At 41.3% G+C, this 24,486-nt stretch overlaps 1 long non-coding RNA gene across 2 annotated transcripts in view; it reads right to left on the reverse strand.

Moving 5' to 3' along the window:
- The window catches only part of LOC107400960 (uncharacterized), a 539,198-nt gene extending 521,336 nt beyond the window's left edge, over positions 1 to 17,862 (reverse strand). For both annotated transcript variants that reach the window (XR_013042856.1, XR_013042855.1), the window contains exon 1: positions 17,586 to 17,862. This is a non-coding gene — a long non-coding RNA (uncharacterized LOC107400960). The remainder of the gene's footprint in view (positions 1 to 17,585) is intronic.
- Positions 17,863 to 24,486: the final 6,624 nt, after the last annotated feature.

Genomic DNA, 24,486 nt, shown 5'->3' on the forward strand with positions numbered 1-24,486 from the left:
CCACCAAGAAATGGTGAAACATTTGGCCTGTGAATCTGTAAACCACATTTTACAAATAAATTTTAAAGCATTAATTATCAAGTATCAAGTACCAGCAATGAGTTTTACTTGACTCAAAACCCTCCCCTTTTGAGAGAGCTATAGTGTGAAGTTTATATTTTATTTCATTTCTATCATTCCATTCCTTAGGTTCTTTATGATGTTTTAAAAATCCATAATATAATTCTATGAGAGTTAACATAATAGACTGTAGCAGCTGTTATGGTCTATTGTGTAAATAAGTAATTACAGAATTTACAGACTATCATGTAAATATGTAATTATGGACTTTTTAAAATGTGCATTATTTACTCGATAGTCTATCGTTTACATATGTAATTATGGACTTTAAAACATGTATTATTTACTCAGTCTGTAACAGTTCCTTGGGACAGAGTCGTTCTGGCCTATCGGGTAAACATGTAATTACAGAAATTTTTTAAATATGTATTATTTATCTGATAGTGTTGCCACAGATTATCACATCCATACGTAATCACAGATTTTTAAAAAATGGGTATCATTATTTTGTACAATGCTTTTGCAGTCAACTCAAGACACTCCCAATTCATAGATTAGCTATCCAAAGCCAAAGAGAGATTCTACTGTATAGAATTTGCAGAGTCATGGGTTTTGGTATGTCCTAATCACATTTTCACTTTCCTCAGAAAGTTAAAGAACTGGCCCTGAAAAGAACAAATCATTTTTAGGCAAAAGTGTTTTTTGAATTACCTATCTTCAGGATCTATATTATAATTTTCAGAATTAGCTGCATTACCATATTTGTAGTAAAAAGCCAAAAACCTCTTAACATTTTTGATATCTCTAAGACAGAGTACCTTCTGTGTATCTCACCTCCTTTAATATCCATCCTGAACATCATCTTTCTACAAAGCACTGTGCTGGTAAATTAGTTGGGATTGACTGGAAGGGGACAAGATCTAAATCACCCACCAATCACTGTGGTGTAAACACTCATGGCTGATTAAAGCCAAGTGGGGTTACTTAACTCACAGTGCCATTTAACTGGTAAAATATCAAAGAGAGAATGAACCCATTACAGCATGACTCTGCCTCTTATACTGACTTGTGAGAGCTGAGCACCACCTGACATGCACCTTGAAACCAAGTCTTACTGCAAAGGGCAAATCACATATTTAAACCTTTAAGTCTTTCAATTAAGAGTTAATCAAAGATCCTAGCATGACCTTTTGTCTGGTTCTGACAATTCTTGTACTTCCTCTAGTTGTACTGTGTGTAAACATCATACTGTGAGTGGGGTCTGCCACATTGGTCAGAAACTAACCCAGAAATGTAGTGGTATTTGCTCTGCTCATGACCTTAGGCTGTGTGGTCCAAAGGAGGCGGTGCTTCTTGCTGTTGTATGTGAACACTTACAAAGAGAGAGCTGGCTCAGCAGTGAAGAGCACTGACTGATGTTCCACAAGACCCTGGTGCGATTCCTACATGAATGCACCTAGCTGGGCTGCCATTTGACCCCTCTCTCCTCTCCTTATAAGAAGTCGCCTACAATGGTGGGAAGCACTACTTCCTTTGGGCCTTTTAGCCCAAGGCCATGGGTGGAGCAAATACCACTACATTGAACACCTAAGGTACACTATCAAAAACAGTCTGCAGAATGTTGTAGAGAAAGGCTCACATGAATGGCTGGGTTGGGAACTTGAACAATTTATCAAATGGTGCTATGTTTTTGTGACAATAAATAAACGGGATTAAAAGTTAAGTATATGATTCAAGAAGCCAACGATAAGCCCACAATTATGCATAAGCAGACTCAATCACCATTTTTATTGTGTATATTTTGTCATTTTAACTAATAATAAGTTGTAAACTCAGATTGGCAAGTCTAGAAACTACATAGTACTCTACAACAAATACACACACACAAAAAAAAAAAGTGAACTTCAGAGGATATGACCAAAATTAAGGATATATAAAAGTTTCATATTTTGAAGTTAAAAAACAAAGAAAAGAAAAACCTTAAGCATTGTTCTGGAAAGACACTTTTGAGTTATTTGTTCAGCAAAGATTTTAAGCCTGTGATTGAATAACCCATAAAGATTGTGTTTATTTCAAAAGCTCCTAATTTAAAATTTATAGAATAACACACAAAACACAAATGACCAGTGTGCATATATATGATTAACTCTCTCTTAGGGCATGCTAAACATATAGATCACCACAGTAAAAAGGTATCAGGTGAGCTGGGTTGTTACTCAAGGGTAAATCATTTGCTCTAGGATATGGGAGGCCATGTGAGACCATAGGTGCAATCTCCCATACCAAGACCAAACAAAACAACAGAATAAACACTTAGGTAATTCCTATCCAAAGGCAGAAGATATTATATACATTTGTAGAAAAATTTCTAAAATGGTCTTATTAAATAAAAATCACAGAGCCAAATATAGAGGTGAAAGCCTTAGATGAGGGAAATAGGGAAAGCCACCAGCCAGTCTCACCCCACCAACTCTGCAGCTTCCAAAATTCAAGTTACTTCCAGTCTACCCATGCCTTTATTGCCTTGCTTTTCTGCCCTCTCATTGGCTCTTAGCCCAGGTACCTCACTTCCTCTTCCTACACAGCTCTGTCACTGTCTTCTGTCTGTCTATACAGACCTCCAGATCTCTATGGCTGGTACTGGGGTTAAAGGCATGTGTCACCACACTTGGCTCTGTTCCCTAGTGGGGCCTTGAATATGAAACCTTAGACTTACAAATATAGGATAGATAGAATATGTTCTTTAATTTTGCCAAATACAAATAGACTAGATATTATAACTGTAATTCTTGCTTGATAACTGTTCTGTTATATGTAATTTTACTATGTTAGAGTTAAAACCTTCCTTTTTGTTTAGACAGAAAAGGGGAAATGCTGTGGGATAATGCTTTTGTACACTGGTTTAATAAAACACTGATTGGCCAGTAGCCAGGCAAGAAGTATAGACAGGGCGAGCAGACAAAAGGAATGTTGGGAAGAGAAAGAGCAGAGTCAGGAGTCACCAGCCAGACACAGAGGAAGCAAAATGCCAAGGCAGAACTGAGAAAAGGTACCAAGCCACATGGCTAAACATAGATAAGAATTATGGGTTAATTTAAGTGCAAGAACTAGTCAGTAATAAACCTGAGCTAATGGCCAAGCAGTTATAATTAATATCAGCCTCTGAATGATTATTTTACAAGTGGGCTGTGGGACTGCAGGGGCTTGGCGGGCCGCAGAAATCTTCCAACTACTTACATTTGTCTGAAGATGCTACCACGGTTTCTGCTTCATTCCATTACTGAACATTCTCGAAAGAAGGCAGGCCCTGTATAATTCTGGGCTTTAGATTTTAATTATGTTAAGTCTTTATTAAGACTTGACAGCAGAGGTTGCATACCTTCAGGGAGAGATTGTGTCCCCCAATGTTTAAACCCCCACATAGAGCAACACAAAATATACATTACATTAGGGTATCACATGGCCGACTCCAGACTAGTTCATGCCAGAAAGAGGGCAGGTGCCGCCTGCCAGAAGCTGCAATTTAATATCCTGCTATAAAAGCAATAGGAGCCTCCTGTTCATCTGAAACCTAGAACCTATAATAAAAACAGTGAACAATTCAAAACTGGCACATTACCACCACTGCTGTTTTATGTGCTGGGATTCTGTTTTGTTTTGTATTTTCGTTGTTTTTTTTTTTTTTTTTTCTACCATGCCAGAATCACAAACTGTGTGCAGGTCTGAAACAGCTCAGCTCTTCTTGGGTATAGGGTGGAACTGTGGGTAGCAGAGGATTTACTGTATAGGGCATTCAGTTTCCTTTGTTTGGAGGAAACGGTTGTAATACATGTCCCAATTGTTATTTTGGGAACTCACCTCATCTGAGTTTATTAAATGGCTTAAGTACATGATTTTAGATAAAGTAAGACATTAACAGTTAGCAGCCTGACAGGCAGAAAAGAGAAAGGAAAGCCAGAACATGTAAATACTCATTTCATCCAGGTGCATCTCACTTTAAACAATAAATTCATCCCTGGAGTGAAGTGAAAATGAAATACCTATAAATTTAATGTATTTTAAATTAACCAAGGATATGGTTACTTAAAGGAAGTTCATTCTTCGGTAATATGGATCAACCAATTTGCAATTTATCAGTTTATGAAATGTGAGCTTCAGATGTCAAAATTTAAAGCAATGTATATATGTTTCCAAGTATGTATATTCTTGCAAGTAAATTATTAATAAGTATTCTAATAATCAAGTAGTTAAGATCAAAATACATTAAAGACATTTGGGTTTATCTTGCTCCTCATGGGTTGTTGTTTTTTTTTTTTAATTTTCTGAGCTTAAGAGAACATATAAAACGTTCACTCGAATATGGATGTATTAGAAAATGAAAAACAAAGTTTCTCTGACTGTAGCCAGTTATCTGTGCAGAAAACCTCCATGTCCACTTGACTGCAACAATTAATATGGAGCTATTTTCGAGGCAGGATTATGGGTCCTGGAGCCTCTAGGGACGGAATGTTTTGCCCATGCGTTAAATCCGCATTCCCTGTGAACCTAATGAAAAGATTGCAATGTGCTCTGTCAATGGTTCCTCGAGCATGGAGTTGTCTCTTTCTTTTCCCCTGGCACCTGTGCTGAGGTGTATGCTGCATTTTACAGATGGAAGTATAAGGAAGTGTGTGCTTTTTACTTTGCTTAGGACTTCTGAGGATAGGGAGACTTAATATTATGTATGGAGATGCAGGCAGCCGAGAGCTGAGAGTATGGCTGGACGCACAGTCGGAGTATTTGTAAAACTGTTCTGTGTTTGGGGAAAATCTCTAATGCTATAAAGTACCAAGAAGAAAGACTTGACTTTTTCTGTAGCATTTTAAATTTGACAGTAGCTATTTTTAACACAGGCTTTTTGGTTTGCTCTTTTTTTAAAAAAAAAAAGTTACTTATTATTCTAACTAATTTGAATTCACATGGATGACATGCTCCAGACAGAATAAGGACCTACTCTGCACAGAATGCTTGGGGGCTGCAACAGGACTGAGGGTGTGCCCACCTGCTTTTGATAAAAGGCAGACTATTGGAGGATGGCAAATAAGTGCTTAATCACGGTAAGTAACAAAAACTTCAGAGTGGGATGGAGGCTGGCAGGAACAGCAGGTCACCCATGCATAGGAACACTCCAGCCTGCACACAATCCACTTCAGGTGCTCTCAGCAGCTCCCCACACGCCCGAGGCATCAAGAAACAGGATGTCCTTAGCAAGGCAGCGAGCATGCTTGAAGTAGTCCTTCCCCCACCGTTGCTCAGGCCACAGGTCAGATAGGACCCAGGTCCAAGCAAACACCTTGGAGAGGCTGATCCTAGCAAGCATGAGCAACTCAGTGACTTTAATTTCTGAATCTCACATGCCTTGGTCCAGTAGGCCAGAGATAGCTTGCACTTGTGTTTGGTTTTAGCACCATAGAATGGTTTGGGTGGAAGGAGATCTTAGAATTCAGTCAGATTTCTTCACCTTCAAATTCAGAAGGTTATAGACCAGAAGATTAACATGATTTTGGAGACAGCTGACTAAGAGTCTAGTCACGGGCAAGTCCTCATTCCAATGAAAGGAAACAGCATCCATGCAGCTATGTAAGGTGTGGCATGGTACCTTGTATGTTCTATAAACTTCCTAAAGAGTCTCATTCATCAGCTCCATCCAGAACAAGACAAGTAAGGTTTAGAGCAGCTGACTACCCATTCATGAAATGTCAATTTACTGAATAATGAATGTGAAATACATTGAATTTGCTAAATTTACCAAGAATTTATTTTTAAGATATCCAAAACCTTTATAGAATCCAACGTCCAGAATAATTACATTTTGAAGATTAATTAAGTAGTTAATTTTTGAGACTCGGTCTCATATGTCCAAGACGACCTCAGACGTGCTGAGGAGTCCATGATAAACTTAACTTCTAATCCTTCTGCCTCTGTTTCTCAGGCACTGGGATTACAGGCATGTGTCACCATGTTCATTTGTGTGACTCTGGGGATTGAACCCAGGGCTTTGTGCACACTAGGCAAGCACTCTTCCAACTGAACTATAGCCCCAGCTCTCCGAGGTTACCCATGCTTTCACCTGACCGATTTTCCCTTTGTCTTTACAGCAAGAACTCTTAGGAACTTCAGTTCACTTTGATTGTAATTAATGCATCACAAGTTGGCATTCCTAAGAGCAAAACCTGTTATAAAATCCTTCCTGGCACTCCAACTTCTCTACAAACACTAATAATTGTATTACCTTTTGACTTCACGAACTAGTGACTAGTGACAAGTCGAAAGAATCCAGAGAGAGAAGCCACACAAACTTTCTTCATCTTTAAGTTCCTATGGATTCCGTTGCATGGGACAGTTCAAGGCCCCTTAACAACACACTGAGACTTCAGTTTAAGTTTCTCCTGTTGCCGTCAGCTTTTGTTTTACTTTGCAGTATACTGTCAGTCCACATTATCTAGCTGTCATCTTGTATGTGTCTCATTTCATCTGGTTCCAACGTGTTAAGAATGTGCTTTGGAAAATCCATTTGTTTCATCCAGTTAGCAAATCTATAAATCAAAAATGCACAAAAGGCAACAGGCAAGAGGAAAACTGACTTAGATTGCAGGAATTCACCTCCTTTTTATGACTTAAGAATTCTTCGATGTGTAAGATAAGCCCAACACTGCAGATCATAGTACATAACTTAAAATTCTGCAAAGCCAGATAACTCTGAAAAAACATAAAGCACAGGGAACTGAGACAGAGCCCAACCAATAGTTAAAGGGCCTCAGGCAAAGTGAAGAAGAGGAAGGGCAAACATTTGGAAGTGTCCCCAAAGCGCCTACTATTTATACAAGATTTGCAGGGGAAACATGGAAGATATGATAAGCAGTGATCTGGCAAGTTGGCCCGGCCTTGAACCAGTCAATAAAGGAATCAGACTTTGTGAACTGACTTTTGAGAAGCAATTTGTGAAAAGACAGAAGTACAAGGAACTGGACTTCACGGCTGTTTCTCGTGCAGTGGTCTGCTTGGACTAGTAACTGGTGAAACATGGACACTGTCTACTGATGGCAAGACGAACAGCTTATACTCCAGTTTTCCCCCAGTAAGACACCTCAGTGGGTGAAAGCATTTGGTTACCAAGTCTAATGACCTGAGTTGGTCCCAAGGATCCACATGGTAGAAGGAGAAACCCATCTCCACAAGCTATCCTCGGATCTCCACGAGTTCATCACAGCACACACACACCACCACCACTGCTACTACCTCCACCCACCACATGAATAAATAAGTAAATAAATAATCACAATATAGTGTTTCTTTAAATATAGAACAGCAGGATGATTTTTCAAAGCCCTCAAAACTATACTCCAAAATTTTTAGGCCATTGATGGAATTCCCTTCCAGTGGGTTAAGATACATATTCTAAATGAAATCTCACAGCAGAGTTCAACGCAAATCCTGAACTGCAATGTCCCAGTGGAAGAATGAAATACAGTGGTTTTGACTGCTGGGCAAGAAGGCGCTTTTCCTTGATACCAAGAACCCTAATTTGAGCAAGACTCAAACATTTATATTCATATCGTGTGGATGTGTCTGGCCACAGTTAATTTGAGGATGTCACTTGATTCCCTGTGCAGAATATCTAAAACACTAAGGCAGATTCCGGGAGCCTTTCGTCCTGAAACACAAACACTAACACAACGCTCTCATTAACTGCAGCCTTCACATCTGCACCAAACGGAAAACAGAACCCGAAGCTCTGGACCACTAAGTGTATGTCACATAGCACAGCTTAGGGGTGCGTTTGACAATGGCATTTTATTCAGGCTGTAGAGGAAAAGAGGTGCACACATCCCATGCCTACACATTCGTGCAACAAAAACAAACTGCAAGGCTGTTTAAGAGTAATATGAAAAATTTTAAAAACTCAAATACTAGATAAAGGAAATTCTTTAGTTGTTGTTTGACTTTACATCAATTTTATACAATCACTAAAAAGCCAAAACCACTTCTAGGTTATCTGGAGCCACATTTTGAACTGGGAATCTGTTTCTAGGGTAGGAGTAAAAGGTAATTACTTGAAAATAACTTTATGTTTAAATTGCCTGCCCACAGAAATCTAATGTGAGTCACACGCATAATCACTGGTTTTCCAGTTAGCTACATTCAAAAAGTAAAGGGTAAATCTAATTTTAATATGTATTACATTTAACTCCCAATGTAGTCAAAGTATTATTTCACTATGTAATTAACGTAAAAATTGAAGTTTTGGTATGTCTTTGAAACCTGGTGTCATGTTCACTGAGTACAACTCAGTTGACTAGCAACACTTTAAGAGCTCAGGAATCACATGCAGCTAGTAGTTATTATCTTGGTCCAACCACCTCCTTTCACAGAGACTGTTCCTTTGAAGGCTACAAAACTGGCTGTCTCTGGACTGGACTATGGTTCTATTTCTTTCTTGTTGGTTCTCAGCATTCGACTGTCACTGGATGTGTGAAGAGATGGACCAAATGAACACAATAACGAGACTACCACATTCTAGCCTGTGGTGCATATGGAGTTTACCAATAATTAATGCTTCAATGTTGTGTCTGAACTTTTTTCTTGTTTGAAAAATTATTTCCTCTACATCTGAAGCCTGGGGGATAAGAAGCTCAATATGCCTCTTCTCTGTCCACTACAAGGCCATCTTTCTACTGGATTGTCAGAGCACCCAACCTAAGTGTGATTTTCCTTCCATTTTGATCCACAGAGTGAGATGTCCATGTTCTACGCCTTTGCTAAAGCTGATCTTTCTTGACCACATCCCTCTGACTCGCCCATTCTGTGACTCATCTTTACCATCTGCAGTCTCCTTTGCTTTCTTGGATTTAACATCCCAATGCCATGCCGAAGTCTGGACGCAGTATTCTTCCTCCACCTTCTCACCACAAACACCAAGTACTCTTATGCCACAGTGTTCTTTCTCAGTGTGACTTTTACCCCCACAGTATTGTCACGTCTCTTTACTGTCCGTTTTCCTTAACCAGACAGTGAGATCCTAGAAAGTGTCTCAGTTACTCTTTCAGTCACAGCATACAGTATCAAATAAGTGCTCCATTGAGGTTCACAAAGTTGCAATGCTGAACATATACAGAAAGTATAAGCAAGTCCATACACTTGAAGAGTACCAAGATGATATGTCTAACACATCAAATCATAGCCAAAATGCATTCAAAAATGCAACAGTTACATATCTTGTCCCCAGCTACTACGCTCAATTCTGGACACTCAGATAATGCTCTCAGACATGGCAGTTAAAGCATGGGTGAAGATTAGCATTTCTCAAAAGAATGTGACTGCGAGTCACCCATGGAAGTTGTTTAAACAGACTCTGACTCAAGAGGTCAGGAATATATCCTGACATTCGGTATTTTTAATAAGCTTTCAAGTGGCACTACTGGCCCAAGGACCACACTTTAAATAGGAAGGACTATGGTCGAGCAGTCAGGAGACCCGAAATTCAGTTGTAACTCATGTTGTATGGATGGGAGCCATTTCTCTTAATACTGTCGGATCTGCTTGCTCAGCTCTTAAATTGCCTGCAGAGGAGAGCAAATGGTTTCTGTATGATCTATAAGCTCTACAATCCACCATGTCCATGCCCAGGTCAGCCTACAGAGGGTAGCAGGGAGCATAGCAGTGTCTGCTCACTGGGTTCAGTGATTCTGAAATGTCTGCAGGTGAGGTCCAGGCATCCTTCTAAACTTCCAGGGCTGAGGACTGTACAATACGAGCAGCACATGATGACGATTAACTCACCTGACTGGTATCCGTGAAGTTGTGAGTGAGCAAATGATGCTGCCACCAGATAAAGCTATTCTTATTCAGATAGCAGTGTGAAAATCCTGTTGGCACAGACAGGGTAGATCAAAAGTACTGTGGCGTACTACTTCCAACACACACACACACACACACACACACACACACACACACACACACACACACACACACACCATATCCCAGGCCCTGGAGTGCATACCTATGCAGAGGAGAACAGGCATGCCAGTACCATAACAGTTTATTGGCTATTGCTTCTCAAGCCTCTCCAGGTCACCTTTACCATTTTGACTCCTGGGATCAAAATGAAAACAGAGATGTGTTTCAGATGGAGAAGATTAAAGCCAGCCTTCATGGAGTCATTGCATATTTCTCAATTCCAAATGAAGTTCTAACCTGGGTTATTTGAAAATTAAATTTGGAAATTCAAGATATTTAAATGAAAAAGTCCAAATACTTTTAAATTGTACTTCATTGGTTTTGAAAAGGCAAAGGCTTTCTGTTCTCACCACCTCTCTCTGAACATGCTAAGAATTAGGGAAACATCCTGACTTCCAGACTACAGTGCTAAGGTGCTTTGGTTTTAAACATGTTGGTCTTCTCCCTTTATCCCCTTGATTGAAGGGATGAAAAGGCAAGTTCTTTGCTTTCATCATTCTGAAACTCAAGGGCCTTGGAGTAGAGAGTGACACTAAAATATAAATTCATTTTCCCTTACAGTTTTCATTTTGTTCATATTTTTCCAAAACAGGTTATTTGTGTTTTACAAATACAGCCACACAAAACTGGAAAACCCACTATAAGAAAAACATTTAAGGATTTGGGTCGGGGGAGACATTCTGCTCCCTTCAAAGATGTTGAAGCCAATCTGAGAAGATTTAGCTAACATTCTATGAAATGATAGCTAACATTATGAACAAAAAGTAATACAAGCTAAAATGGTTTTGAAGAGTTCAGAGGCAAGAGATGCCTCACTTCCAGCTGGGATGGGCAAATGGAAACCTAAATAAAGACAGGAAAGGTTTCACCCACACCTTCAAGGATGGCAGAGATTAGATCATTAGCCCAGAAAAGGAGACTCTATGATCAAGAGCATGAACACAGAAAAGTGTGAGATGAGTTCAAAAATAGTCACAAGATGAGTAATGAGGAGTGAGATGGGCGAGCCTGACATGGTCCAGGTGAAGAGTTCCGAGCATCCAGACTCAGATCCAACAGGCAAAGGATGAGCAACAAAGCAGAGGCAACAGTCAGATGCCGTCTGCGGGGGTGGGGTGAAGTTGGGACTGCAGAAGCTAGGAGGTGACACAAAAATCAGGTTGGGTGAGAATAGAAGTCCCTGAGGGCTCATCAGAGCACTTTCTTTTAAGTTTCCCTACAGTTAATGGGAAATCAATGAAGACATTTGTTTGCTTGTCTGTTTTGAATGGCACTTAAAGCTGTGTTCTAGAAAACACATTTTGAGGCCAAATATAGCACAAATGAGAGTGGGAGAGAGATCTGTAGATTGGGGCAAGAGAGGCACCTAGCACTAGAGAGAGGGGAAAGTCCCAAAGAAACGCTGGACTGGTAAGTGGAAGTGGAACATGGTGAAGAACTGAATCTAGATGACGAAGTCAATCCACCTTCCCGCCCCCCCCCCCCAAACCCTTACATGAACTTGCCCTCACCTCTGCATGTGAAAGCTACTTACTGTGATCACCTGTGATCATTGCCTAAGGTCTTCAGCCTGCCTGGGGGAACATGGCTGGCCCGTGTGCAGGGCCCATGAAAACTGCTGGAGATGTGAAGCAGTGTGAATCAGCAAGGATACGGAGGACAGATGCCACACTCCTCACCCTTCTGTTAGACTCTCAGTCCCACACGCTCCCTCAGAATCCTCAACAAGATGATGCTTCATTGTCCCAATTGCTAATACAGCTTTTCATGGCTCTATTCCCTATTGCATTTCCTCACTTGTCAGTAATCTAATTATTACTCACAAAGAAACTTGTAGCCCTGGATTTTTGTTTCATTCAATGCTTCTGTAGATACCCAAACTGGAATCATTAGGAGATAAACAATTAAGATTCGATAGAATAATGATCCCCAACAGGTGTCTAGATCCTCACAGCCCATCCACAGGAAACCTAATACACCACACTTATAATAAGCTAATGGAATTTTGTAAATGTAACTAAAGTTAATGACTATGAAACTGAGATAATCCTCACCTAGACAAGCGTGCTCAATCAAATAGTGTGAACACTTATGTGCAGTGAGCCTTTCCCAGATATATAAGGAGACAGGACATGGAGAAGTGGTCCAGAAAGATGCAACACTGCTGCATTGCTGGCTCTGAAGATGGAGGAAGGGTAGCGTTCACCAAGGAGTGTGAATGATCTTCAGAAAGCTAACTCCCTAGAGTCCTCGGATCCAAATGCAGCCCCAATGATAACTTGGCTTAAATAAAGTGAAAAGGAGTTAAAGCCCTAATCTACAAAACTGTAACAAATGTGCTTTGTCTTATGCCACAATATTTACAGTTTGTTTTCTATAAAATAATAAAAATGTATCTATTACTCAAATTATGTGCAACTATATTTCTCAGGTAATCATAAAAACCTAAATAAAAATCAATTTTTTGAACTCAGATCTCTGGATTCAAAGTCCAGAGTGTTAACCATTATACCATGGGACCTGAGAGAAATATAAATAAAAAGAAAAAAGATTAATTTTTTCAGATGTTCATCTAAATGATCAAGACATGAGTTCCATATACTCTTGACTGTGTGATATTCTTAAGTTCAAGGTGCTTCTTTTATATATGTTACATTCTTCAACAAACTATGAAATGGTAAAGAAGCTTAATGTTTGCTGCTTCTCTTTTGTTAGCCAGGGAGTTACTATAATTTAATCGATTGTGTTAAATTTTACATAACACCCTCAAGAAGTCATTAAAGAAATGTGTTGGTGTAAAAAACACTGAAGCAATAGATAATAGAACACCACTGTCCGAACTCCAACCGCTTCCTTGTGCTCAGTTTTAACACATCTGTATGTAGACTTTCATGTGGAAAGGGTGACTCCAGGACAAACGGGTTGTAGTTTCTTCAGTTTCAAAGCTTCACCAAATCTTTACAACACAGAAAGGGTTTCATATGATAATTTTGACATGTTAATTCTATATATGCTAAAGTAACTTTTGATGCCTTGTTAGAAATATGAAATCCTGGGTTCATGGTTCCATTTGGGCATAAAGTTGTTTTCCAGTTGTATGCACCTAGAGTGTTGTATTACAGATGCTTGTACAGGGTGAGTCTACAGCTTCCTTGGGTTGCTACATGATCAGCTGCTGCAATTTTCTTTCCTGTCCACCTCATCTTTGCAGCCATACTGGTTTTGCCTTTCTCCATGAATCACACACAACAGAGACATTATTCCCCCTGAGGGAGCTCGATTTTCCACAGGGTTGAGTCTGTTGCCTCTATGTAAGCTACAGGCATTCAGGAGTAAGAAGAAAGCCCTTATACCCATACTTCTATGTCAACTCCTGAATACTGTTGTCCTGATTCACCTTCTTCCTGGTTCTGAGCTTGTGTCCTGGTGGTAACTGACTGGAGCTGCATCTCTGAGGAGCTGCTGGGAGCCTGTGGTGATGCCAGTTGCTGCTCCCCCTGACCCTGTCTTGTCCTCTGGCCACAATGTTCACACTGCTGCTTCTAAAGGCAGGATTGAAGACTGGGAAGATCATTGCCTTTGTAGGTCCATACTATTTTTCACAGCCTTCCTTCAAGCACGTAGCTTACCACAAAGCCAACAATTAGTTAAAAAAATAATTCTTATTTTTAATTAAGCTAAAATCATATTTTTAAATCCATCTGCAGATTGTCATCTGATAAGGCCAAATGTCTTGCTTTTGTTTGTCTTTTTCTCACAAAATACATGTACTTAATAAGCTCTTGCCAACAAAGTTTCAATAATTCCTTTACATTTACACACCACGAGTTTGAAACCTTCTTACAGAGTACTGATTCAGTTCAGTCACTGGCAGAGCAGAACACAAAGCATCGCTCTTATCTCTGGTGAGCTGTGAGCAGATGTTTCAGAAAAGAGTCTGTTTAGAGTATACCCTCTACCTTTGAAAAGATGATACCAGATTCTCAGAGAAAAACAAATCCCCAAATATCAAGATAATTTGTAGAATGGCTGTATTGCTGTACACACACATTTGGGCAGGGCTTAAGAAAATGAAATAAAGGTGAAAGCAAGTACTAAGGATTGAATTTCAAGCCAGCGTGAGCTCCAACACTTCATAACCAAAAATAATCTGTTTACCTAGAGCTTGGTGAGCTGGGCAGACCTCAGCCGTGGGTCATGTATCCCTGAATGCCTAAAGACGATGACGCAAGAGGATTACCTATTGCTACAGGCTTTTAATACTTAAAAATGTGGCTGCTTTTGAAGGCAGGTGCTCGCACAGACTTTATTTGCTATGGAGTTTTTAACGTACCTAATGCTATTTTTATTCTGCTTTAACTAAGACTGTGTTTTCTCTGAAACTTGGCCCTGTGAGTGGGTTTTTTTCCAGCTATCGTACCTTTGGATAGCATCATCCTGAAGCATTCTGGTTTAAAATGATCTACTCTAGGGTTCTGACCATCCTATTCCTCCTTGCTCTCCTACAGTCTTGCCTGCATCTTAGCCCTTCAGTCAGGTCACTGATCATCTCTGACAAATAAGCACCCTTCCATGGTCTGGGGCATCATTCCTTGGCATTTTTGGTCATTCTTTTAAGTCTTGGTTTTAAACATATAAAAATATCTTAATTCTCTTCAAGTTAAAGAAGCTTGAAAAACGTACCCACTCATTCATGTGATGGGTTAAGAGGCGCGTGCATGGTTTCAGAAGGAACTCAGTTTTCTAGGCCCCAAAGGAGGGCTGTGGATTGGCTGTGAGTCTCAAGATCAGTAGTGAGCCAGTGTCTGATAGGAGTTCATTATGGAAGCATCGTGATTCTTGGGTTTGAGTGTATTTTTGTTTGCTCTTTTGGTTTTCTTCAACACCTTACCAGCCAACCAGTTCAATTCAGCTCAGTGAAGTTTCATCCAAATCAGTGTACACACCTCTTAATTAATTGTGTGACTGAGGGGATGAATTTTAACTTTCTCTAGCCATTTCTCCAGCATTGTTAACATATTAATTGCCAACTGGCAAGATTAAAGAATGATTACTGATGATTCCCAAATCACCAGGATGACAACAATCTTTGAATGTTCTACAAACTTCAAGAAAGCCAGGAAAAGATGACATAGTCTGAGGATTTAATAATGCAGTCTAAAGACTGATTTCTAAGATATGCTGACCACAAAAATGTTCCTCACTAGGACCCAAGATTCACATGTCCTGGTAGGCAAAGCCTCGGCTTTGACTATTCCTATCTAGAAGTTCCACAAGCCATCAGTGGAGGTCTGGATGTCATGCTTTAGTGTGGCTCTCACTGAAATGCACACAGAAGGGCACCAGGGTAGAGGTGCTAGTGACCAGAGGAATCCCTTAACACGTGTGTGTCGTTTCTGTGTTACCTTCCTATGATGCTGCCTCTTAATGTGTAGCCTTGTGCATGTTGTAAATTCCTCAGCCAGACACTTTTGCAACTTCAACTCATAAATGTATTGAATTTTTTTATAGAAGGGTCTAACTAACCTTTCAGTTTAAAAAAAAAGTAAAACCATAATGAATATTGATTAACCTTGGGAGCCAAAAAGTAAACATAAAAACAATTCCTAAGTCTAAGATCCAGTTTAACAATGTGCTAATAGCCCATAATGAAGACAGCAGCCATAAGTTAATCAACCCATTAAGTTGAGATCAGAAGTGTCAACTCAAGTAGTCTACTAATTTACTGACCCTTAATGGGTCAGCAAGATCTATAACCCCAAGGCTGATCTTTTTGCCTCTACTAACGTCACTTTAGAAGCCAATGCACTTCCTCCCAGAATAATGATCTCTGACCCAGTACGGGCAGGAAGTCAACATAAAATCCATTTATGAGAATGAGTTCAGGGTTACTGAGTAATGGAATCTCACTGGCGTGTGAAGTATCTGGTAGAAGCTCCTTATGAAGCACCAGATTGTTTTCCTTATGTCCACATAACTGTGAAAAATAAACATGCACAGTCTTCACCGAACTATCTCCAGCAAGTCCCAGGGTGAGTTAACTAAGGTGTGTTGCCTGGTCCATTCCTGCCCCTTTTAGAGTAAGTAAATCTTAGTTTTGGAAATGACCATGGGCCAAAACAGAACTGAGGAGCAGGGTGGTAAGGTAAAGGACTGTGTCTGTCAACAGGTCACTGTGAAGCAAATAATCTTGATTTACCCAAGAGGGAGAGAGTTGCTGAGAACTTTTGAGGTGTGTTGCTTTGCTCAATGTTTATCTGGGTTTAAGTGAGTATCAACTGCCAATTTTTGCCACTTTCAAGAGAAATGGAGGCTATGTCTCTTTCAAGAGAAAAAAATGGTCTATGTCTTATTACAGATGGCCATCAAGAGGTATAATAAAATTATGATTAAAGACATCATAGTCTGGGAGTGTAGCTCAGTGATAGAGGACTTGTCTAGCAGGCACAAGGCCCTGGGTTCAATCCCCAGCAAAAGCAAATGATTAATTCCATTGGCTCATATTTGTAAAAAGCCTTATTTCGACTGCTATGATAATACAAGGCTATTTTAATGTCATCAGCATTTTCTTTCTAGATCATAAAACAATTCACTGCACCATAATCCACAGTGCCTGTTGGTAACCTGTCAGCCCAGTGGTGTCAGAGACTCAAAAGACATATGTCAGAAAACAGTCACCCAGCAGACATTCTCTGCTGTGACAAAGACAGGTACGATATCAGCTCAGGTCCTGAGAAGGCCGAAGATGAGAAAGGCAAACAATTGGGAGAGGGGGTTCCTCTGGACAGGAAAATTGAGATCCCCTGAAGGACGGGAGGATTGCCTTTCATCTCTAAACAGGAGCTTTGTCGGTTACATGCTCATGATGCTTGGTGGATTCCTTAAAGAAAACCCTCTTCTCTGGGAACACGGAGAGCCCCTCTGTTGTGGGCAACACTGCCCTGTGTTTCTCCCTACGTGCCGCCTTTGTTTTCCTATCTTCTAAAAGGGCTGTACCCATCTCATCACAAAGACCCTGTCCTAAGAGCCGGGGCAGGAGCCCGAGTTCTGTCCCGTGGGGAAGAGTGAGCCCAGGGGCCACAAAGGCGAGGGCGCAGTCACGCCTCGGTCGGCCCGCGGGAGGTGACGACTGGCACCCACTCCCGTCCGTGGCGGTCTGGGGGACGCAAGGGAGCAAGGAGAGACGAAGGGCCAGAGCGGAGGCGGGAGGCGGCGGGGACGCGGGAGCAGGGAGGCCGCCGTGGGGTCCGCGGGCCGCCCGCCCGGGGCAGGCACCCGTCCCGCACGGCGGCGCTCGGCCGGGCCGGGGGGTGCAGCTCGGGGCCGGGCCGGGGTGGCGGGGAGGGCGGGCGGGCGCGCGCGCGGCGGGCCGGCACCTGCCGAGGCGCAGGGCCCGGGGCCCCCCGCGGTCACAGGGCCCGGCGGCGGCGGCGGCGGCGGCGCCAGCTGCGCGGGGCGGAGGCGGGGGCGGCGCGGGGGCGCGGGCGGCGGGAGCGAGCGCGGAGGCCGCGCGGCGCCGCGTCACTTACCGGCCAGGGCGCGGGGCGGTCGCCGAGTCCTCGGGGCGCGCAGCCCGGTGTGCCTGCTCCGCCATGATTGCTTTGTTCCGCTCATTGAACCCGCGCTCGTCCCGCGCTCGCGCTCCCCGCTGCCCGGTCCCCGCGCTCGCGCCTGTCTATCTGTCTGTCTCCCCCATCGGTCGGTCGGTCGGTCCGTCCGTCCGTCCGGCTCGCCCGCGTCTCAGCCGCGGCTTGCTGCTGCAAGACGAGGCAGCCCGGTGCTGGGTGTAGGGAGTGCGGTGGTGGGTTTTGTAAATACAGGTGAGGCGATCCCCAAATCTCAGGCTGAGGTGCACTTGCTAAAGGAGGAGGAGGAGGGGGTGCGTCTCGCCCTCCCCCACGCAGGAGAGTAACCTCCGTGGAAAGTGCCAGAAGATGCCTCTCTGGCCATCCCTCCCTTCCCGCCAAATTCTCAGCCACTCAAGGTCTCTGGCATACATGGACTCAGCAGAGACAATAGCTTCTAGTTTACTTCGAAAACCTCAGGTATCTGTGGTGTCCAGCTGCGGAAGGGCTGCCCAACAGCCACCACCACCACACCGAGAGGCACATGGTCACTCGGTGGCCTACTGGAGCCACTTCAGCTCCATCGGGAAAACACTCCAAACTAGCGCTGAGACCATGGAAAGTTCCGCAGGAGCTTGAGGGCTCCGCTCACCCTTTGTGAAAAAGTACTAGTGCCTAGGACATTATTGCCCAAGCGTAGACTGAGCTTAAATTTTTAAGGAAATAACGTTAGTCCTGGAAGAAAGGCTTAAGATCCCGTTATGTATCTCTGGTTAAAAGTGCATTGGTACCAGTTTTGACTATGGTTAATACAGGCATGATTTGGTTTAGGCAGATTGATAATGAGATTCTGGGACTCTGAAACAAAAAAGTTTCTGGGGTTGTGGCCTCATTTATCCAAAAAGCTAGTCTCCCAATCTCTATTTCTACAATGTTGAGACCAAAATGTTTCAGTATTTGAAAGTTACCTGCATCTTGCAGTAATACCCTGCCTCGTGTCATTGTCGCATTCGTCTCATCACAAGAAGATCTTGTCCTACCTACGTTTCTTTTTGTGTGTAGAGGACTCCAAACAGAGTAACGTCACCCTCATAAGTTTGGATCAGACGTTTACAGGTGACATGATGTATTGGTTATGTGGGTCAAAGGGCCGCCTGATCCATCAAGACAAACGGATAATGAGCGTTCATACTGTTGGCCAGTCACATTCGTTGCCCTAACCCTATGATCAATTCATAGGCAGTTAAGCATTTGGACTATGAAAGTAGACGAAATCCTATTGTCAAGAAGGACCCCAAGCACAGGTCCCTTTAATACATTCTTTCACAGGGAGGTTCATCAGAAATTGGAATCGTTCCCCTCCACCCCACCACCACCCCCGCTTGAGATCTTCGATACATCTCACCAAAGTTTTGAATGCCTCAACTTCTCCCTTAAATCTGACCTTAGGAAACAGCCCCATGCTCATTTACCATCCCCCAGGAAGGTTCTTCTCTTGGTGTCAGATATGAAATGCTTAAACTTCAAAACTCTTGAGTATAGGGATAATGTATTAAGTACATGGATGGATTTGTATTTCACAAAGTTAATCTTAAGGCACCATAATATTTTTTAATTAGATGGCAATACTGTATTGATTTATCTAATGACTTTGATAGTGTGTGGATAATTGATGGTCCATTTTGACAGGAACTTTACCTAATACAGGATTTTTTATTTTTATTTTTTTGCATTGGCACCATGTTTCCTGTCTAGTCTAAGGTTGATTTTCTGTGTCACTGACTCTGAACCAAGGTTTGTTTTGGAAGCTTTTAAAGGAAGACTAATCAGAGCTACTCTTGCCATTCTGAACTCTTGTCTCTTTCACCACAGAGTCACATGGTGCATCTACATATGTGCCATTCCATCCTTATTAGTGAAGAGCAGTCTGTACCTAATTCCTAATAAAATGATAATTACACCACCCACATTCACTGGACTGACACTGAAAACCTCCAGAAGCGTTGCATAGCCAGATTCTCCTTTTAGTGACTTAGACTGTCACATTGATGGCTCCCAGTTTATCACACACACCTCCAGTGTTTGTATTCATGTACAGTCCTCTCAGGAGGTCTGCTTGTGTGAATTGTTCAAGCCTATAGGAAATGTAGTGTAAACAGAAATGATAAACACCTACATATGGGGCCTTGTCCTTTTGGAACCTAACTGCTATGTGTTAAGCATGTCTAAACCATCCTGCTAGAGAGAGGGGTCATGAGGAGGACCGATGCATTAAGGCCCCCCCGCCCCCACCAAGAGCTGAATGATGCAGAGGCAGGAGTGTTCCCAGGCACCATGATGTGATACAGAATAGGTTGTCCAGTGACACACGGATGTAACAACAAATCACTGCTCTTTCAGAACACCAAGTTTTAGACTAGTCTGTTGTGCAGTAATTACTGATACAGCCTTTTCCCATTTCAAGACTTAGGATGGAGCCACAACGTGAGGATAAAGGGAAAGAGACTGGAAAACTAACAGAGCTTCCTGGAACAAGAATCCCATCTGTACTGTCTTAGAGCACAATGAAAACTACTCCACTGAGCTGACAGCTACGCTAGGAATTAGACACAAGTCATCACCTTAGAATTAAGAGCTGTGGGCTGGACTGGTGGGCTCACTTACAAGTGGGACATCTTTTTCATGTCTGGACTGGTGTGCTCACCTACAGGTGGGACATCTCCATCACATCCCATCCCCACAAGGCACTAAGACCATCAAAAAGAAAGGGTTATTAAAAAACAATTTTGTTGTATGATGTTTTTATTTATTTGAAAGTTTTTTTAATAATCAAATTTATTTTTTAAAAAGAGAGTGGGTGGTGAATATGATCAAAATACATTGCATGTATGTATAACACTTTCAAAGAATTAACCATGGGATAAGGAAGTAGTCAAGCCAGTAACCTGTGACACAAACACAAGGACCTGAGTTCAGTTCTCATCCTCGGAGCCTCAGGAGGAAAAGCCAGTGATGGTGGCACATGTTCATAACCCAAACACTGGTAAGGAGAAGCAGGCAGATCCCTGCAGCCAGACTACACTATTTGGCAAGCTCCAGGCCTCTACACCCATGAACAGGGACATGTGTACATGTGCACACATACCCCCTTACACACACACACATGAATGTTTATTCACACATGAATGTTTATTGACGTGAAAGAGATAACAAGTTCAGATTGTATTTGAACCCCAGCCATGTCACCCAAGTGATAAAACACAGTGGAGGACTGTGACTTCTTGTAAATTCCAGTCCTTAGGACTGTGGAATTTAAGCCCATTTTAAAATACACACTTGCACTAGGAAATTGCTCAGGCGAGGCCAAATGAGAAGAAATGATCTAAAATTAGGGGGTATACAGACATAGAAATAAAACATGGACATTATTTATAATTTATTAACATGGTTATTGTGGTTCTTGGGTCTGAATTAGTCATCAAAGAGCCTAGCTAGACCCTTGAAAATGAATTACCTTGTCTGTGTTCTCTGATATAAAGCTGATATAAACACACACAGAGACACACACACGCACACGCGCACACGCACACGCACACACGCACACGCACACGCGCACACACACACGCACACACACACGCACACACATGAGTTACTCAGATTTCAAATGGATGAAAACAAGAGAGTCAATGTCTCAACATGCCAAAGGACATATTTTTCTAAACTTGAAAACATAAGCAGTACTTGTCCTTAAAAGATGAAGTCAAAAGAATCCTGAATATGACCACACATTTCATCTTCCTTCTAAAAACATATATTTACAAGTTAAGCAAAATAAAATTGATAAAGCCAAAGTAATTTACCTTAACAATATTAACATAGTATAACAACACTGCCAACACATGGGTGTGCCTCATGTCAATTATTGAGTGCTGAGCACATCTGCAACTCCTGTGTGCTAGTCAAAGTTCTGTGCAGGATGTTCCTTTTCATTATGTCCCCTGATCTTATCTAGATAGACATATTCAGTTCTGATATGTTTTAGTCCATGATAGTTAAAACTGAGACACCACATACCAACTATAGACAAAATAGAGGCATTAAACTGAAGTATAATATAAGTGTTTTTGAGGTTAACATTAGATTATGAATCTGATCTAAATAGAACTCTTATTAGGTAATCTGCACTGGGGGGACAGTCAAGGGACCTGAGTTTGCATCATGTGTTTGAAACTAACTTTTCTAGGACTTTTAGTTCATGTCCTGGAGGAGCTGTACAAGGATATACTGTGGCAGAGGTGGGTTGGGGATACCTTTTGTGACAAGGATATTTTTCAGGATCATAGCAGTCAACCTTCTAACCCTGCTATAACTACATGGCACATTTATATCTCTCTTTGATTTAAGTTTGACCTCTTGCAAAGATAATTCTATTAAGCTATTTTACTTAAAAATGTAGGCATGTGGTCAATATTTCCTTCCAAAATATACCCAGTGGTGGTAAACTAAATCCCTCTTCTGTTATGCCTCCCGCTTGTATATTAGGTTCTCAGGAAATAAATTTCAGTCTCAGGAAAGAAAGGTTCTGGCTAAAAAAGATGATTTTTCAAATCTCACCAGAATAAAGCTTGGAAAAGCCATGCTTTTCTGGAATGCCTGTGGATGCCAGTAGCAGCAGAGTTAGGAAGTGATCAGATTCTCCTAACTCAGTTTCATTTGCCTTTGTTTACTGGAAAACTACACTCACAGCATCCATGGCAAACCAAGAGTGAAGCCTTGCAGGTCCTGACAGCGCTGCTCTCACACTTGGCACAGGCCAGGCACTTCTTGGAATAGGCACAGAACCTTCTACAAGCACAGCTGCTGCTGGACTTGAGGTCCCAGAACCCAGGCACAGCTCTGGGAGCAGCCAAATTAGTGTGTTCCCAGCCACGACCACTCACTCACTTTCTGTATCTTGAAATATTAAAATAAGCCCAAAGTGTCTTTAAAATTTAAAATTTAATTATACCCTTTGGAATCCATGCTTTGGAAAGCATTTTCCCCCTTAAATAAACCAATAGTTGGAACACATTCACATACACACAATATATATGTATATTAAAGTGTGCTTAGAAAACTCTGTTTACTATAGTATTTGGTTTAGCAGGAAAATGGAGAAATCCACAGTTTACACTTCCATGTGCTTTTGAAAAGATTTTCAAAACATAGCTAGTAAGCATTTGTCTGTTCAGCGATGCATGCACTTGTTTGTGAAGCAAATCTTATCTCTGAGTAGTGACCTATGGGGCTAGAGAGATGAAAATGACTTCCCCGTTAGATCCTGATATTGTGTGCCTGCTAAAGCAGCCCTGTGCTGCTCTATGCAGAATAATAAATGCCATCCTTAGGAGACAGTGATTACAACAATGGCTGTTCTCTTGCCAAAAGAAAAAAGGTAACAAAGGTATTTTAAATTGTATTTTTTATCATGATAGAGTTCCAATAATTTAGCTAATTTTTCCTAATAACTACTGATAATTAACATTGCCATTTAATACAATCAGTAGTTGAATAGAACATAAATCCAAGAAGTAAGCACTAGGGAGATTTGTAACTGATAATGTTGCAAGATTTGTAATTCTGGAGGATAGAAAAAGGAGAACCCAAAGGAAATTAAATGATGCTTCTTCCCCAATAAGTGATTAAGTGTTCCTATACAACAAAGAACACATTTTATAACATGTATATTTTTGATAATTTCTGAAAACCTACAATGAAGATTATATATGTTTTCTACATAAACACTTCTTGCTTCTATCTCTAGCTACTGTTTCTTTTTCCCAAGACACTGAAACAAGCTGTTACTTTATCTTGTTTTCATAGATTATTTGAAATTATAAATTGTATTTTAAATATTTATATGTTATAAATGCCTTATCAACTTGCTTGATTTAATAAGAGCACTTAGCATTGCAGTTGTATTTGAAAAATAAATAAGCACAATACAACTTCACTAAATATAGTCTAGCCTTCCTTCACTAAACACTGTCAAGTCAAACTCCAGTGTAATCAGCAGTTGCTAGTAGCACCACTCTGTGACACTGGTTGAAAATAGCTACCCTGAAATCTGAAGTGCAACACGAAGAAATTATTCAATAGGTTTGTTCATTTCCTAGGGTTCTGTCCAGATTGAACCAACTGGTGCAAAAGCATGAACTTGAGACAGAGCAGTGTGAGCCAGCCCAGGCGGTGGACTATTTTCGCCCTTTCTCTCTCCCTCTCCTGTTTTTCCCTTTGGGTTTCTCAAGAACACAAATATAAGCAACTAGCATCTTAAAATAAAGTGAGAAGTTATAGAAAACCATCTCCAAAGAAGATAACATTGAGACTTTTACTTGTGGCCATTTCTCAATTATTTCCTTCTAAAATTAAAATAAACTCTGCTGTTCTAACACATGAAGAGACATTAATACTTTGAAAGGTCTATATTGCTGATTTTTTTCTTGTCGTATATGGGCATCCATGGATCCTGGTGTATCTGCAGATAGGAACTGCCTCGGTAGGCATGGGCATGACTGAATCTCATGCTTTGGATTTAGTCCAACTTTGAAGCCTGAGATCCACTCAGAGGGTCCACACGTCCTTTTTAGGCATCCACCACTGAAAACAAAGAATGCATCAACCCCTGAGAGCTCTCCCATACATGTGGAGTGTGAGGATGGGAAGCTGGATCTGGAGTCATTGTTATCATTCCTGATCCTGTGTACCATTTCCATAATTTATCCCACCCATTTTAAAGTGCTTGATTTAGCTAAACCAAGTTTGGAGCAAAGCCAACAATAAAATCTCAGAGGTCACTTGAGCAACATACGTCATCCTGTGAAGC

Source organism: Peromyscus maniculatus, chromosome 10 (genome assembly GCF_049852395.1).
Source record: "Peromyscus maniculatus bairdii isolate BWxNUB_F1_BW_parent chromosome 10, HU_Pman_BW_mat_3.1, whole genome shotgun sequence".
Lineage (NCBI taxonomy): Eukaryota > Metazoa > Chordata > Mammalia > Rodentia > Cricetidae > Peromyscus > Peromyscus maniculatus.